Source organism: Nerophis lumbriciformis, linkage group LG13 (genome assembly GCF_033978685.3).
Source record: "Nerophis lumbriciformis linkage group LG13, RoL_Nlum_v2.1, whole genome shotgun sequence".
Lineage (NCBI taxonomy): Eukaryota > Metazoa > Chordata > Actinopteri > Syngnathiformes > Syngnathidae > Nerophis > Nerophis lumbriciformis.
In genome coordinates, this window is record NC_084560.2 from 44669675 (window position 1) to 44689049 (window position 19375).

Sequence of the window (19375 nt, forward strand, 5' to 3'; positions counted from 1 at the left end):
TGGAATTGGATTGCATTGTTATGGTATTGCTGTGTATTGTTTTGTTGGATTGATTAATTAAAAAAAAATGAAAAATGAAAAAAATAAAAAATTTAATAAAAATAAAAAATCGATTTTTAAAAAAATGAGAATCGATTCTGAATCGCACAACGTGAGAATCGTGATTCGAATTCGAAACGATTTTTTTTCCCACACCCCTAACGGCCACTCTCCCGACGGCGCCACGCGGTCCCCTAGTCCAGGGGTCGGCAACCTTTACCAGTCAAAGAGCCATTTTGAACAGTTTCGCAAATTACAGAAAACAATGGGAGCCGCATACATTTTTTTAAATTTGAAATGAAATAACACTGCATACAAAGTTTTTTTTTTGCTTTGTGCTATGTATAAACCAGCATGAACACAACAGAACAAACACCCAGAATCCCATGCAGCCCTGACTCTTCCGGGCTACATTATACACCCCCGCTACCAAACCCCGCCCACCTCAACCGACGCACAGAGGGGGGGGTTGATGTGTGAGGGAGCAGGGTTGGGGTGGGGGCGGGGTTTGGTGGTAGCAGGGGTGTATAATGTAGCCCGGAAGAGTCGAACTGCATGGGATTCTGGGTGTTTGTTCTGTTGTGTTTATGTTGTGTTAAGGTGCAGATGTTCTCCCGAAATGTGTTTGTCATTCTTGTTTGGTTTTGGTTCAAAGTGTGGCGCATTATTAGTAAGAGTGTTAAAGTTGTTTTATATGGTCACCGTCAGTGTAACCTGTGTGGCTGTTGACCAAGTATGCATTGCTGTCACGTACGTGTGCAAGCAGAAGATGTATATTGTATAAGAAGTGTTGGGCTGGCATGCTGTTAATACAGATTGTAGAGAGCGCCAAATGTCGTACCATCATGGCACACCCTTATTATAGCCGTAAGGGTGAAAATCGGTGAATATTAATCCCGGGAGTTTTCTGCGAGAGGCACTGAAATCCGGAAGTCTCACGGGAAAATTGGGGGGTTCAGAAAGTAAGCTGCTGAGCCGCATCAGAGTGATCAAAGAGCCGCATGCGGCTCCGGAGCCGCGGGTTGCCGACCCCTGCCCTAGTTAAACACATTTTTTTACCACAAAATATCAAAGCATAAATAATTCAAATAAATAAATGTTAAATGTGGACTATAAATAAATTATTAAATTGCCTTTAGGATGTTTTCTTATTTTTAAATGTTTTTAATAACATTCAAATATTTATTGTGAATAATACAATAATATTCAGGAGAATCTATAAATGTGTACTAAAATGAGGTATTTTTCAGTCCTGGCAGATTTATTCCCTGATTTGTACTTGAAAGCACGTAAAATTGTACCCAATAAACAAGAGCAGGCTCGTTTTGGAATTGGATTGCATTGTTATGGTATTGCTGTGTATTGTTTTGTTGGATTGATTAATGAAAAAAAAAAGAAAAATGAAAAAAAAAAAATGAAAAAATAAAAAAAATAAAAAAAATAAAAATCGATTTTTTAAAAATGAGAATCGATTCTGAATCGCACAACGTGAGAATCGTGATTCAAATTCGAATCGATTTTTTCCCACACCCCTAACGGCCACTCTCCCAATGGCGCCACGCCGTCCCCTAGTTAAACACATTTTATTACCACAAAATATTAAAGCATAAATAATTCAAATAAATAAATGTTAAATGTGGACTATAAATAAATTATTAAATTGCCTTTAGGTTGATTTCTTATTTTTACATTTTTTTAATAACATATTCAAATATTAATTGTGAATAATACAATAATATCCAGGAGAATCTATAAATGTGTACTCATGAGGTATTTTGCAGTCCTGGCAGATTTATTCCCTGATTTGTACTTGAAAGCACGTAAAATTGTACCCAATAAACAAGAGCAGGCTCAGTCAGGGTAAAAGTCAGATAAGTAATAAGCTGAAATGCAGCTCTGTTGTTGTCATGGTAACCCCAAAGCAACACAAGATATTTCAAGCCTTCTTTTGATATAATTGTGATGATTATGGCTTACAGCTTATGAAAACCTTGAATAGAAAACCGAAGAAAATGTGGGGTTTTCAAAAACTGTAAGCCATGATCATCAATATTACAACAAAGTCTGGACCAATCTCACTTTGCATGTAATAAATGTATTTTAGTTTCACATTTGAGGTTAAATTGCTGACATGAATGGACGTTTTTACCATTGTATGAGTTTCACCTGACCGAGTGAAAATGTGCAACTTTTCTCTGACTACAATTGAACATTCACCTACTAAAAATCAGGAGCACTGTGGCAATTGGGTTCAAGCTTTTGACCCCTCACTTGCTCGGTGACATTCGTCGTTCCTTGCCTGTAGGGCTGGGCGATATATCGATATACTCGATATATATCGCAGGTTTGTCTCTGTGCGATATAGAAAATGACTACCGTATTTTCCGCACCATAAGGCGCCCTGGGTTATAAGCCGCGCCTTCAATGAACGGCATATTTCAAAACTTTGTCCACCTATAAGCCGCCCCGTGTTATAAGCCGCATCTAACTGCGCTAAAGGAATGTCAAAAAAACAGTCAGATAGGTCAGTCAAACTTTAATAATATATTAAAAACCAGCGTGATGTGGGCGCGCATGGAGTCGTATATCAACATGGACGGAGCTGCGTGAAAAAAGCCACCCGGCCTCTTCGCGTAAACTTAAACTTCCCTTAACCACTCGCTCATCTTTTCTTCATCCATCCATCCCTTCGAGTTAGCTTTTATGATGACGCCGGCTGGAAAGGTCTCTTTTGGCAAGGTCTTCCTTTTGAATGTCACCATGGGTGGAAGTTTCTGGCCATTAGCATGGCAAGCTAGAACCACAGTGAAGGATGACTTCTCATTCCCTGTGGTGCGAATATTCACCGTACGTGCTCCCGTTGTATCCACAGTGCGGTTCACAGGAATATCAAAAGTCAGTGGAACCTCGTCCATGTTGATAATGTTCTCTGGCCGGATCTTTTTTTCAGCTATCTTGTTTTTACAATATGCACGGAAAGTAGCCAGCTTTTCTTGAAAGTCTTTAGGCAGTTGCTGTGAAATAGTAGTCCGTGTGCGGATGGAGAGATTGCGTCTTTTCATGAACCGGAAACCTGTCGCTTAGTAGGAGCCATTTTGTGGTCTTTACAGATGTAAACACACAAAGGAAATGAAACGTAGTATCCGCGCGCTTCTTCTTCTTCTTCTTCTTCTACGCGGGCGGGTGGTTGCTTACAGTAGAAGAAGAAGCGCTTCCTGTTCTATGGGGGCGGGTGCTTACCTTGGCGGTTGCTTGCGTAGAAGAAGAAGCACTTCCTCTTCTACGGGGAAAAAAGATGGCGGCTGTTTACCGTAGTTGCGAGACCGAAACTTTATGAAAATGAATCTTAATATTAATCCATATATAAAGCGCACCGGGTTATAAGCCGCACTGTCAGCTTTTGAGTAAATTTGTGGTTTTTAGGTGCGGCTAATAGTGCGGAAAATACGGTATATGGTGATATTGGAGTATACGTTCTCACGCTGTTGCTTTTAGCTGCAGGCTCTTCTCACTCTTTCTTGTCTCTCCTTCTCACAGAGACATAAAACAAGCGCACCTTCTTACATACGTCACATACGTATACGCCCTCGCGGAGCAGAGAGGTAGCAGCATGGGTAACGTTAGCTGTAGTGGTAATACAAGAGAAAGAAGGTTCAAATCTGGTAACAAATGAAGGAAGAATAATTAATTCCCAAGAAAAACAGCAGGGGGTCCACCGTCTGGCGGTGGTTTGGCTTCAAGTGGGAATATGTCGAACAGACAACTGTCATTTACCAAGTGTGGGGCAAAAGCGTTGCTACAAAAAGTAGCAGCACTGCTAATATGTAGCATCATTTGAAAAGTCACCCGCAAGAAAATGAAGAGTGCTTGAAACTCCGCATGTCAACATCTCTGTTCGGTGCCACACCAACAAAATGTTGTAGCAAACATTTCCACATCAACACCGTATGATAAAAACATAATAGTGTGAGAGTCCAGTCCATAGTGGATCTAACATAATAGTAAGAGTCCAGTCCATAGTGGATCTAACATAATAGTGAGAGTCCAGTCCATAGTGGATCTAACATAATAGTGTGAGAGTCCAGTCCATAGAGGATCTAACATAATAGTGAGAGGCCAGTCCATAGTGGATCTAACATAATAATGTGAGAGTCCAGTTCATAGTGGATCTAACATAATAGTGAGAGTCCAGTCCATAGTGGATGTAACATAATAGTGAGAGTCCAGTCCATAGTGGATCTAACATAATAGTGTGAGAGTCCAGTCCATAGTGGATCTAACATAATAGTGTGAGAGTCCAGTCCATAGTGGATCTAGCATAATAGTGAGAGTCCAGTCCATAGTGGATCTAACATAATAGTGAGAGTCCAGTCCATAGTGGATCTAACATAATAGTGTGAGAGTCCAGTCCATAGTGGATCTAGCATAATAGTGAGAGTCCAGTCCATAGTGGATCTAGCATAATAGTGTGAGAGTCCAGTCCATAGTGGATTTAACATAATAGTGAGAGTCCAGTCCATAGTGGATCTAACATAATAGTGAGAGTCCAGTCCATAGTGGATCTAGCATAATAGTGAGAGTCCAATCCATAGTGGATCTAACATAATAGTGAGAGTCCAGTCCATAGTGGATCTAACATAATAGTGTGAGAGTCCAGTCCATAGTGGATTTAACATAATAGTGAGAGTCCAGTCCATAGTGGATCTAACATAATAGTGAGAGTCCAGTCCATAGTGGATCTAACATAATAGTGAGAGTCCAGTCCATAGTGGATCTAGCATAATAGTGAGAGTCCAATCCATAGTGGATCTAACATAATAGTGAGAGTCCAGTCCATAGTGGATCTAACATAATAGTGTGAGAGTCCAGTCCATAGTGGATTTAACATAATAGTGAGAGTCCAGTCCATAGTGGATCTAACATAATAGTGTGAAAGTCTAGAATAAACGGCTATTTGCCGGACACCGTAACAAATCCGTTCAATTAAGCTAAAACCCGCTAGAGAGTGAAGGGTGCTTGAAACTCCGCATGTCAACATCTCCGTTCGGTGCCACACCAACAAAATGACGAGGCAACCATCAACACAGCAAGAAACACGCAGCAGCACCTGCAGCGAGCAAACTCGTCCAAAAGACGGCGCCATAGCACAAACAATAACACACCTTTCAAGTGTCTTTGCGTGTGGTTAATGAAAACTAATTATTTTATGTCCGTCAACGAAGAAAAATCCATAAATTAGCGGCACCGTAGGAAAAAAGAAGCGGTTTATAGTCTGGAATTTACGGTTCCCCCCAAGACCCCAAAGGGAATAAGCGGTAGAAAATGGATGGATGGATGGAATTATTGTGTTCTGTGTACAGCAGGGGTGCTCATTACGTCGATTGCGATCTACCGGTCGATCTCGGAGGGTGTGTCAGTCGATCACCAGCCAGGCATTAAAAAAATAGTCCTAAAAATGAGCGATCATAAATCTTCACTATGACGTCACTTTCGTCACTTGATTGACATTCACGGCACCCGAGGGTCTTCTGAGATGACGCTGGCTGCTGCCAGCTCATTAAAATTACCGACTGGAAGGCGAGAAACACTTTATTTCAACAGACTCTGGCGCCGTACCTGTCGTCAAAACTCCAAAGACCGACCGCACAGTTGCACAGTTGCGCTAACAAAATAAGAGTCTCAGAAAGCTGGCGTGCACAAGCTAGCAAGCTACGGAGTTTGCCGACAATGTATTTCTTGTAAAGTGTATACAAAGGAGTACGGAAGCTGGACAAATAAGATGCCAAAAACCAACCACTTTCATGTGGTATTGGACAGAAAGGAGGACTTTTTTTTCTCCTCCATTCGAAAATGCGGACGTTATCATCACTACTGTCTGATTCCAATCAATGCAAGTCATCAGAATCAGGTAATACACCAACTTATATTCTTGTCTTCATGAAAGAAAGGAATCTATATGTGTTAAACATGCTTGTATTATCTTTAACCACCTTTAACTTGTTAACAATATTAATTATATGTATTAAACATGCTTGTATTATCTTTAAACACCTTTAAGTTGTGAACAATATTAACTATGTGTTAAACATGCTTGTATTATCTTTAAACACCTTTAACTTGTTAACAATATTAACTATATGTATTAAACATACTTGTATTATCATTAAACACCTTTAATGTATTAACAATATTAACTATATGTGTTAAACATGCTTGTATTATCTTTAACCACCTTTAACTTGTTAACAATATTAACTATATGTGTTAAACATGCTTGTATTATCTTTAACCACCTTTAACTTGTTAACAATATTAACTATATGTGTTAAACATGCTTGTTTTATCTTTAACCACCTTTAACTTGTTAACAATATTAACTATTTGAGTTAAACATGCTTGTATTATTTTTAACCACCTTTAACTTGTTAACAATATTAACTATGTGTTAAACATGCTTGCATTATCTTTAAACACCTTTAACTTGTTAACAATATTAACTATATGTATTAAACATACGTGTATTATCATTAAACACCTTTAATGTATTAACAATATTAACTATATGTGTTAAACATGCTTGTATTATCTTTAACCACCTTTAACTTGTTAACAATATTAACTATATGTGTTAAACATGCTTGTATTATCTTTAACCACCTTTAACTTGTTAACAATATTAACTATATGTGTTAAACATGCTTGTTTTATCTTTAACCACCTTTAACTTGTTAACAATATTAACTATATGTGTTAAACATGCTTGTATTATCTTTAACCACCTTTAAGTTGTTAACAATATTAACTATATGTGTTAAACATGCTTGTTTTATCTTTAAACACCTTTAACTTGTTAACAATATTAACTATATGTGTTAAACATGCTTGTTTTATCTTTAACCACCTTTAAGTTGCTAACAATATTAACTATATGTGTTAAACATGCTTGTACTATCTTTAACCACCTTTAAGTTGTTAACAATATTAACTATTTGTGTTAAACATGCTTGTATTATTTTTAACCACCTTTAACTTGTTAACAATAGTAACTATATGTATTAAACATACTTGTATTATCTTTAAACACCTTTAATTTATTAACAATATTAACTATATGTGTTAAACATGCTTACATTATCATTAAACACCTTTAACTTGTTAACAAAAACATATATTTCATAAATAAGTAAATATAAACGATATATATGAATGAGGTAGATTCCCACGACTTGATCAATTGATTGAATTGAAATCCAATTTGCACTAAAACTCAACTTCCATCAACGTGGTAGGAACAGAACTCTTCCGTAGACCGAGGACCTCCTGTGGGTGTGATAAATAATATCATGGGCAGTCAATTGGCACAAGCAGCATTAGAAGTTGCGATTGCTCCACATGAATGCCAATAGTCACCCAGGTGTGGTTGAAGGTCTGACAATACTAACATAGGCAAGGGTTTTAAAATAGCATCGGCGGCCACGTCCACTTACGCAGAGATGAATGAGTGACACTCAGCTTGGCAATTACTCCTGCTGTTTTCTTCAAATGACATTATTGTCTTCAAGCACTCACAGCTCCGGCTTGTATCCGAGAGGGATAACGGCCAGCGGTTTGTTTCAGCCTGCAGGTGCACAAATGGACCTCTCAGTCACTCCATAGAGTTGTTGGGTTCCACCCCCCCCCCGCCCCACATTGGAGGATTTTAAAACATTTCTTGTGTAGGCTTTTAGTCATTGGCCTCTGCTGCCAGTTATTACTGACAAGAAGTTATTACTACATTAAGGGAAATAAATAGAAATACCGTATTTTTCGGACTATAAGGCGCACTTAAAATCCTTTAATTTTCTCAAAAATCGACAGCGCGCCTTATAACCCGGTGCACCTAATGTACGGAATATATCTGGTTGTGCTTACCGACCTCGAAGCAATTTTATTTGGCACATGGCGCAATGATAAGTGTGACCAGTAGATGGCAGTCACACATAAGAGATGCGTGTAGACTGCAATATGACTCAACTAAACGACACCAAAAGTTTAAATGTTCCATTGAAAATAAAGAACATTAAACACGGCACTCAAAAATCCGTCAAAAATGTTTTAGTACGAATTTGGATTTTCAGCCCATTATGGCTACCGTAGTCAGAGACACAAGTACTACCGTATTTTTCGGACTATTACATACTTGCCAACCCTCCCTGATTTTCCGGGAGACTCCCGAAATTCAGCGCCTCTCTCGAAAACCTCCCGGGACAAATTTTCTCCCGAAAATCTCCTGAAATTCATGCGGACCTGAGTGACGTGTCGACAGCCTGTTTTCACGTCCGTAAAGCAGTTGGTCTGCCGTAAACAGCAATGTTGTGACACTCTTAAACGGGACAATACTGCCATCTACTGTACATGCATATGTGACAATAACATCTAGGGCTTTTAGAGAGTGCAGTGCACAACTGCGCACACAACAAGGAGACGAAGCAGAATGCATCATCAGAGAGGGTGTTCAGCATGGTTAGAAAAATAGTGACAGAGAATAGAAAAAGGATGGACAATTCAACCCTCAACTAAACAATGAGTAGATGAGTGTTATGTGTGTGTATATGTGCAAATAAATGAACACTGAAATTCAAGTATTTTTCTTATTTTTATATATATATATATATATATATATATATATATATATATACATATATATATATATATATATATATATATATATGTATATGTATGCATGTGTGGGGAAAAAAAAATCACAAGACTATTTCATCTCTACAGGCCTGTTTCATGAGGGGGGGTACCCTCAATCGAAAAAACAATTGCAAATGAGCCGTCGGCCCTCAGACAGAGCGACTCCAAAACCAACAAAGGATGTAATTGTCGAAAGAAACCTGATTGCCCTCTCAACGGGGGGTGCTTACAAACATCAATTGTCTACCAATCTAAGGTAATACGCAAGGACATTAACACATCCGACACATATGTAGGATTAACCGAGGGAGAATTCAAACCCAGATGGAACAATCACAAGGCTTCTTTCAGGAACCAAAACCTGCGAAATACCACAGAACTCAGCAAACACATTTGGGACCTCAAAGACAATAATGTTGAATATTCAATAACATGGCAAATTCTTGCATCCAGCACACCTTACAATAGTGGTAATAAAAGATGCAACCTATGCTTGAAAGAGAAACTGTTTATTATTTACCGTCCAGACCTGTCATCCCTCAACAAGCGCAGCGAAATTGTAACAGCATGCCGCCATAGACGGAAACACCTCCTAGGTAACACATGAGCCAATCACCACGCCCCTAGGCCAGCCTGTACCCACCCACTCTGTGCCCTATATAAACCATGGTATGCGAATGCTCCCATTAAAATCTCCTGACGATTGAGGGTACCCCCCCCCCCCCCATGAAACAGGCCTGTAGAGATGAAATAGTCTTGTGATTTTTTTTCCCCACACATACATATATTGCGCTCTACTACGGTATCGAGCACTATTTTTTGGATAACCTTATTAAGATATATATATATATATATAGCTAGAATTCACTGAAAGACCAGTATTTCTTATATATATATATATATATATGAAATACTTGACTTGGTGAATTCTAGCTGTAAATATACTCCTCCCCTCTTAACCACTTTTAGAAATGTATAGAAGTTACTCAAAATAAATAAACAACCCAACCAAAAAATGCAGCAGCTCAATTAAAAAACTATACTTAAGCCACATTCTTTTTTTTTTTTTTTTTTTAGTGCTGAACTCTTAACCCTCATTTGTAAAAAAATAAAAATAACATGCTTATTATACAAATAGTATTTGTACACCTTTAACACAGATTTTTATACTGTCTTCAGAGATTCCGTTTTTTTTGGTGGTACTCGAAACCTTTCTGGGTACCTGCGAAAGGGTGTTCAGCATGGTTAGAAAAATAGTGACAGAGAATAGAAGAAGGATGGACAATTCAACCCTTAACTCAACAATGAGTAGATGAGTGTTATGTGTGTGTATATGTGTAAATAAATGAACACTGAAATTCAAGTAATTCTTTTATTTATATATATATATATATATATATATATATATATATATGTATATATATATATATATATATATATATATATATATATATATATAAAATAAATATATATACAGCTAGAATTCAAGTATTTCTTATATATATATATATATATATATATATATATATATATAAATATAAGTCAAGTATTTCTTATAATATATATATATATATGTATATATATATATAAGAAATACTTGACTTTCAGTGAATTCTAGCTGTGTATATATATATATATATAAAAAATAAAATAAATATATATACAGCTACTGAAAGTCAAGTATTTCATATATATATATATATATATATATATATATATATATATGAAATACTTGACTAGTATTTCATATATATATATATATATATATATATATATATATATATATATATATATGAAATACTTGACTTGGTGACTTCTAGCTGTCAATATACTCCTCCCCTCTTAACCACGCCCCGCCCCACCCCCGACCACGCCCCCACCCCCCACCTCCCGAAATCGGAGGTCTCAAGGTTGGCATGTATGCCTTTAAGTAGTACAGTTAGATAATCCATGCACATTGGAGTCCAATTCCTGGGCTCCTCCCACCAGTTATTAACGATACCTGCTCCCTTGCAACGTTAGAAACAGCGCGGCTAAAAGAATCCACAAAGTAAGTAAAGTTGCAGTCGTACATGGCTGTATAATTAAGTGACAACACGTCCCGGGAATGGGCGCGGAAGGTGCCGCGTTGCATGCAGCCACCATGTGCCGACGTGCTCGGTTCCGCTTGGTTCCACTCAAAGGGAGCGGAGGCATGTTAACACACTCAAGCATACGCTAATTAAAAATCCACACCGCTGTCACGATCAATATGCTTAATTAATTTGTCCATACATCACCGTTGCACATGAGTTTTACATGCAACGATGCTTTAAAAACACTTAAAGTATAGTATATGAGTGCACTCATGTCATCATGGTGGGATCATTACATCTTTCTGCCCAGGAAATTGCACCTGGTGCAGTGTGAGCGATGTACATTTCACCTATGATTAATGTTAATGCAGCTTTGAGCGATATCTAGCGCTTCTTAATTCATTCTCCCCGAGAGTAGCGTCGTCGTCCTCCGGCTCTGGCACGAACCACCACAGCACCCCGGAATATTCTCACACTTCAGCCAAGGCGGGGAAGGTAGGATTTCTTAATTCAGCCCCCGTTTTTTTTCTCCCAAAGTGCTAATTTGATAAGATTCAAACATCACAGGAGAAGAGAAGGTTGTTATAGTCCCTGTGACGTTTTTGTCTATAAAAAGAGTGCAAATTTGAATTGGAACTCTGCATGATTTCATTTGTTAATTTGCAACTTTTTTTTTTTTTGACATATTTTTACAGGAGAGACTATTTATGATTATGTTTATACTGGTGGAATAATGAAAAGTTAAAAGTTATTGTTTTAGCATTTTTGCATTCAGATAAGATATACAAGTAATAAAATAAGTCAAATAAATATAAGTACCGTATTTTCCGCACTATTAGCCGCACCTAAAAACCACAAATTTACTCAAAAGCTGACAGTGCGGCTTATAACCCGGTGCGCTTTATATATGGATTAATATTAAGATTCATTTTCATAAAGTTTCGGTCTCGCAACTACGGTAAACAGCCGCCATCTTTTTTCCCCGTAGAAGAGGAAGTGCTTCTTCTTCTACGCCAAGCAACCGCCAAGGTAAGCACCCGCCCCCATAGAACAGGAAGCGCTTCTTCTTCTACTGTAAGCAACCACCCGCCCGCGTAGAAGAAGAAAAAGCGCGCGGATATTACGTTTCATTTCCTTTGTGTGTTTACATCTGTAAAGACCACAAAATGGCTCCTACTAAGCGACAGGTTTCCGGTTCATGAAAAGACGCAATCTCTCCATCCGCACACGGACTACTATTTCACAGCAACTGCCTAAAGACTTTCAAGAAAAGCTGGCTACTTTCCGTGCATATTGTAAAAACAAGATAGCTGAAAAAAAGATCCGGCCAGAGAACATTATCAACATGGACGAGGTTCCACTGACTTTTGATATTCCTGTGAACCGCACTGTGGATACAACGGGAGCACGTACGGTGAATATTCGCACCACAGGGAATGAGAAGTCATCCTTCACTGTGGTTCTAGCTTGCCATGCTAATGGCCAGAAACTTCCACCCATGGTGATATTCAAAAGGAAGACCTTGCCAAAAGAGACCTTTCCAGCCGGCGTCATCATAAAAGCTAACTCGAAGGGATGGATGGATGAAGAAAAGATGAGCGAGTGGTTAAGGGAAGTTTACGCGAAGAGGCCGGGTGGCTTTTTTCACGCAGCTCCGTCCATGTTGATATACGACTCCATGCGCGCCCACATCACGCTGGTTTTTAATATATTATTAAAGTTTGACTGACCTATCTGACTGTTTTTTTGACATTCCTTTAGCGCAGTTAGATGCGGCTTATAACACGGGGCGGCTTATAGGTGGACAAAGTTTTGAAATATGCCGTTCATTGAAGGCGCGGCTTATAACCCAGGGCGCCTTATGGTGCGGAAAATACGGTATTTGCTGGTTTTCCAAAAATAGTTGTTTTCGTGTTAAGGATCAATGTTTATCTCCAAAGACATGCACCTAGGGCATACTTGCCAACCCTCCCGAATTTTCCGGGAGACTCCCGAAATTCAGCGCCTCTCCCGAAAAGCCAAATATTCTCCCGAAAATCTCCCGATTTTCAGCCGGAGCTGGAAGCCACGCCCCCTCCAGCTCCATGCTGACCTGAGTGAGGACAGCCTTTTTTCATGACTGGAGGACAACAGGGTGACAAGAACTAAATCATCCAGACTAGAGATAAATTGTATTAATTAAATATATTTATTAATTTAAAAAAAAAAAAAAAACTAAATACATTTTTACTATATTTTGCTAAAAACATCAAAATTAATTGTATTTTTATTTGTATTTTTTCGTGACTCCTTATTACATCCAGCCATAGAATTATACATTAAAATAAACATATTTCAAATAATTGATTTTAAATTATCATAACAATTCATTTAAAATGAGCATATTTAATTATTAAAATAATTGCTTGTTTATCAACAACTTTAGCATTTTATTCATTACATTTTGAAACTTTCAGAAGCCAAGTTATGTTATATTCCTTAATATTTATTTATGCAAGTTTGAAATATTAATTATCTAAACACAGCTTTGTTTGCATATTTTCAGGATGTAGAGATATATATATATATATATATATATATATATATATATATATATATATATATATATATATATATATATATATATATATATATATATATATATGTATGTGTGGGAAAAAAAATCACAAGACTACTTCATCTCTACAGGCCTGTTTCATGAGGGGGTTCCCTCAATCATCAGGAGATTTTAATGGGAGCATTCACATACCATGGTTTATATAGGGCACAGAGTGGGTGGGTACAGGCTGGCGTAGGGGCGTGGTGATTGGCTCATGTGTTACCTAGGAGGTGTCTCCGTCTGTGGCGGCATGCTGATACAATTTCGCTGCGCTTGTTGAGGGATGACAGGTCTGGACGGTAAATAATAAACAGTTTCTCTTTCAAGCATAGGTTGCATCTTTTATTACCACTATTGTAAGGTGTGCTGGGTGCAAGAATTTGCCATGTTATTGAATATTCAACATTATTGTCTTTGAGGTCCCAAATGTGTTTGCTGAGTTCTGTGGTATTCCGCAGGTTTTGGTTCCTGAAAGAAGCCTTGTGATTGTTCCATCTGGTTTTAAACTCTCCCTCGGTTAATCCTACATATGTGTCGGATGTGTTAATGTCCTTGCGTGTTACCTTAGATTGGTAAACAACTGATGTTTGTAAGCACCCACCGTTGAGAGGGCAATCAGGTTTCTTGCGGCAGTTGCAGCCTTTGCTGGTTTTGGGGTCGCTCTGTCCGGGGGCTGACGGCTCATTTGCAATTGTTTTGTTGTGGTTTGAGATAACCAATCACCACGCCCCTATGCCAGCCTGTACCCACCCACTCTGTGCCCTATATAAACCATGGTATGTGAATGCTCCCATTAAAATCTCCTGATGATTGAGGGAACCCCTCATGAAACAGGCCTGTAGAGATGAAGTAGTCTTGTGATTTTTTTTCCCACACATACATATATTGCGCTCTACTACGGTATCGAGCACTATTTTTTGGATAACCTTATTAAGACATATATATATATATATATATATATATATATATATATATATATATATATATATATATATATATATATATATATATATATATGTATGAAATACTTGACTTGGTGAATTCTAGCTGTCATTATACTCCTCCCCTCTAAACCACGCCCCCAACCACGCCCCGCCCCACCCCCCACCACGACCCCACCCCCCACCTCCCGAAATCGGAGGTCTCAAGGTTGGCAAGTATGACCTAGGGATAGGCCCCTCCCACCTCCAAAGACATGCACCTGGGGATAGGTTGATTGGCAACACTAAATGGTCCCTAGTGTGTGAATGTTGTCTATCTGCGATGAGGCGGTGACTTGTCCAGGGTGTACCCCGCCTTCCGCCCGAATGCAGCTGGGGACGAGAGGGACAAGCGGTAGGAAATGGATGGATGGATAGATAAATTAAAATAAAAGTAGACCTTTTTAGATACAATATTGTAAAATAAGTTACATGTATTGACACAGACCTGAATACAATTATTTTTTTAAATTCAAAATGGTTAGAAAATAAGTCAGCTCCCTACATTTTAGTGTTTAATATTAAAGATAGAAAATTTACTTAAAAACAAATAAATTTGATTTATATTTGAATAAAATAATGCTTTTTTTTCTCCAAAAAAATTACATGTTGCCATGTTATGAAAAAAATCTAATTTTATTAAAAATAAAACTTTTTTTTAATTGCATCGATAGACAAAAATCACTGCCCATTGTTTGTTTTGTTTATTCTAGCTAATTTTCAAAATTAAGTTTTGTTCTGTTTAATATGAATTGAATACAAACTAAAATCTATTAATTGGTAATTATAGTTTGGTTACAATATTTGTAGGGATCGGCCGATAAATGCTTTAAAATGTAATATCGGAAATTATCGGTATCGGTTTAAAAATGATCGGTATCGGTTTCAAAATGTAAAATGTATGACTTTTTAAAAGGCCGCTGTGTACACGGACATAGGGAGAGCGCCAATAAACCTTTAAAGGCGCTGCCTTTGCGTGCCGGCCCAGTCACATAATATCACACACACAAGTGAATGCCAATCATACTTGGTCAACAGCCATACAGGTCACACTGAGGGTGGCCGTATAAACACGTTTAACACTGTTACAAATATGCGCCACACTGTGCACCCACACCAAACAAGAATGACAAACACATTTCGGGAGAACATCCGCACCGTAACACAACATAAACACAACAGAACAAATACCCAGAAGCCCTTGCACATACTTGCCAACCTTGAGACCTCCGATTTCGGGAGGTGGGGGGTGGGGGCGTGGTTAAGAGGGGAGGAGTATATTGACAGCTAGAATTCACCAAGTCAAGTATTTCATACATATTATATATATATATATATATATATATAGAGAGAGAGATAGATATCTACATCCTGACAATATGCAAACAAAACTGTGTTTAGATAATTGATACTTCAAACTTGCATAAATAAATATTAAGGAATATAACATAACTTGGCTTCTGAGGGTTTCAAAATGTAATGAATAAAATGCTAAAGTTGTTGATAAACAAGCAATTATTTTAATAATTAAATATGGTCATTTTAAATAAATTATTATGATCATTTAAAATCAATTATTTCAAATATGTTTATTTTAATGTATAATTCTATGGCTGGATGTAATAAGGAGTCACGAAAAAATACAAATAAAAATACGATTAATTTTGATGTTTTTAGCAAAATATAGTAAAAAAAATGTAATTAATAAATATATTTATTTTTAGGTAAAATAAACATAATAATACAATTTATCTCTAGTCTGGATGATTTAGTTCTTGTCACCCTGTTGTCCTCACTCAGGTCCGCATGGAGCTGGAGGGGGCGTGGCTTCCAGCTCCGGCTGAAAATCGGGAGATTTTCGGGAGAATATTTGTCCCGGGAGGTTTTCGGGAGAGGTGCTGAATTTCGGGAGTCTCCCGGAAAATTCGGGAGGGTTGGCAAGTATGCCCTTGCAGCACTAACTCTTCCGGGACGCTACAATATACACAACATACTCTCTCAGGGAGAGCATGTCCCAAATTCCAAGCTGCTGTTTTGAGGCATGTTAAAAAAAAATAATGCACTTTGTGACTTCAATAATAAAAATATGGCAGTGCCATGTTGGCATTTATTTTGGAAAACCTTCTTACATTGTTTAATGCATCCAGCGGGGCATCACAACAAAATTAGGCATAATAATGTGTTCATTCTAAGGCTGAAACGACGCGTCGACGTAGTCGACGTCATCGGTTACGTAAATACGTCGACGCCGTATTTGTGCGTCGGCGCGTCGCATATTTACGTCACACTACTTTACTGTCATGGCGGAGCGCAAAGCAGACGATGCGAGCGAGGGGAAAAAAGCACGCCAAAAGTCGTCAAAAGTGTGGGAGTATTTCAATAAACGGCCTAATAATGTTGTTGTATGCACACTGTGTCGAGCGGAAATGGCCTATCATAGCAGCACAACGGCTATGAACGAACATTTGAAAAGAAAACCCCCGACAGCGTTCTTGCCATCACCATCAACAAGTCAATCGTCCGCGTGCGTATACGTTGTCATTATTACACAAAAAAATGAATGTGTCATTTGTATCTGCGTTGTAAATTCATAAACTAAAGCACCGTTTCGCTCTGAGAGGCGCGTTTGGCGTGCCTGTTCAGTGTTTACAAAGACGCGCTCCTCTTTAACGCTGTGGAGAGGCGGCGGCGAGCGAGCGAGCGGCGAGGCGGGGCGCGCCGGGAGCGACGCCGCAATCGTGCCCAGGTGCGCGATCCGCGCAGTTGGAAGAGAAAAGACTTTGTGTAAAATTAAAAGATTGTAAACCTGGCAAAGCCGTCTGGCGTTCAGTCTGTCGGTCCTGAAAGAACCCCACGGCACAAGACGTGTCACAAACGCTAACGTTAATTAGTTGTGCAAATACCTTTTACAACATTAACAGTTACATATACTATGTACAAACCAACAATTAACTTTCACTTTAATCATACTATCATTGTTGTGTTATTAAGCAAAATAAGCAATACTTTTACTTTTGTTGAAATGTTTACACTGTACACTTTTTTGTATTGGATGTTTAGCTTTATTTTTGCACATTTTAGCAAATAAGCAATACTTTTACTTTTGTTGAAATGTTTACACTTGTTACAGAATATTTCCGTTTTGCACTTTTTTGTATTGGATGTTTATCTTTATTTTTGCACATTTTAAAGCAAAATAAGCAATACTTTTACTTTTGAAATGCTTATACTATTCCAGAATATTAAGATTTGCACTGGATGTTTACTTTTATATTTGCACATTAAAAAGCAAATAAGCTACTTTTAATTTTGTTAAATGTTAAAAGTTTTAAATGTTTACATTGTTACAGAATATTTTGTCATGTTGTTGTCAATGTTGACTGACTAGTGGCCATACTTTTTTTTTTGTAAATAAAAGCCATGCCTTTTGAAAAAACTGGCCTACATTTATTTTTTCCTCTTCATTTTAAATAAAAAAAAAAAATCGGTAAAAGGAAAAATAATCTATAGATTAATCGAAAAAAATAATCTATAGATTAACCGATTAATCGAAAAAATAATCTATAGATGAATCGATAGAAAAATAATCGTTAGCTGCAGCCCTAGTTCATTCCACCACTGTATATATCGGTTGATATCGGAATCGGTAATTAAGAGTTGGACAATATCGGAAATCGGCAAAAAAGCCATTATGGGACATCTCTAATTATTTGGTATTATTGCCAACATGTGATATAATGAAGACTTAAGATAATGTATTAATTATTAATCATTGAATTGATTGAGTTCATGCAGTTTATGATTAAATGCTGTTCTTTATGAGTGTTTGTGTGATTTGAAGTGTCAAAACCTACTTCCTCCAGCCTGGGGCTCAGTCCCGCCTTGCTTGAAGCCGCCCTGCAGCGCTTGTCTGCTTCTCTTCTCCTGAGAAGAGGAGACTTGAACGTGACCTCCTCAGGCCTCCCTTATTCACACCACAACAGCAACACCCAAACTTGACTTAACCTTGAAAATGAAAACAAAACAGCAAAATCCAATTAGGCTCATTTCAAAATATTCCCAGTGAGAAAAGATTGTTCCTTTTTGCTTCAGAGATACCTCATTAAGAGTGCTTCTCACTTCTTCTTCTTTTTTGCTTCTTTGAGGCTGCACATTAGGACCTGAAAAAGTACATTTCAGCGATTAAATGGCGAGAGCAAACACTTTTTGGACTACATTGAGATGAGCTACAGTATGTAGGCACATGGCAACTTTCTAATTCAAGTACATTTTTAACAAGTTGGAAAAAAAACAACAACATATAAAATAAATTATTAGATCATTGTAGCTATTTTTCCCCAAATAAAATTGTGTTCTTTTGTAGAAAAAACTAAATCTCCATGATCACACAGGGAAAAAATATTTACTTAAAATTTTTTATTTTTTTATTATTTTTAGGGATGTCCGATAATATCGGCAGTTCGATATTATCGGACATCCCTAAAAATAATAAAAAAATATTTACTTAAAATGTTTTATTTTTTTATTATTTTTAGGGATGTCCGATAATATCGGCAGTCCGATATTATCGGACATCCCTAAAAATAATAAAAAAATATTTACTTAAAATTTTTTTTTTTTTTTATTATTTTTAGGGATGTCCGATAATATCGGCAGTCCGATATTATCGGACATCCCTAAAAATAATAAAAAAATATTTACTTAAAATTTTTTATTTTTTTATTATTTTTAGGGATGTCCGATAATATCGGCAGTCCGATATTATCGGACATCCCTAAAAATAATAAAAAAATATTTACTTAAAAAAAATTTTTTTTAAATTATTTTTAGGGATGTCCGATAATATCGGCAGTCCGATATTATCGGACATCCCTAAAAATAATAAAAAAATATTTACTTAAAATTTTTTATTTTTTTATTATTTTTAGCGATGTCCGATAATATCGGCAGTCCGATATTATCGGACATCCCTAAAAATAATAAAAAAAATATTTACTTAAAAA

At 37.3% G+C, this 19375-nt stretch overlaps 1 long non-coding RNA gene across 3 annotated transcripts in view; it reads right to left on the reverse strand.

Moving 5' to 3' along the window:
- LOC133613301 (uncharacterized) overlaps positions 1 to 18572 on the reverse strand; it is a 136057-nt gene extending 117485 nt beyond the window's left edge. For 2 of the 3 annotated variants that reach the window (XR_009816432.1, XR_012050789.1), the window contains exons 1-2: positions 18471 to 18572; positions 18227 to 18377 (exon numbers count right to left, since the gene is read on the reverse strand). This is a non-coding gene — a long non-coding RNA (uncharacterized lncRNA). Of the gene's footprint in view, positions 1 to 7526; positions 7658 to 18226; positions 18378 to 18470 lie in introns of all 3 variants that reach the window. The other variant, XR_009816433.1, reaches the window with a different exon arrangement.
- Between the last annotated feature and the right edge of the window lie 803 nt (positions 18573 to 19375).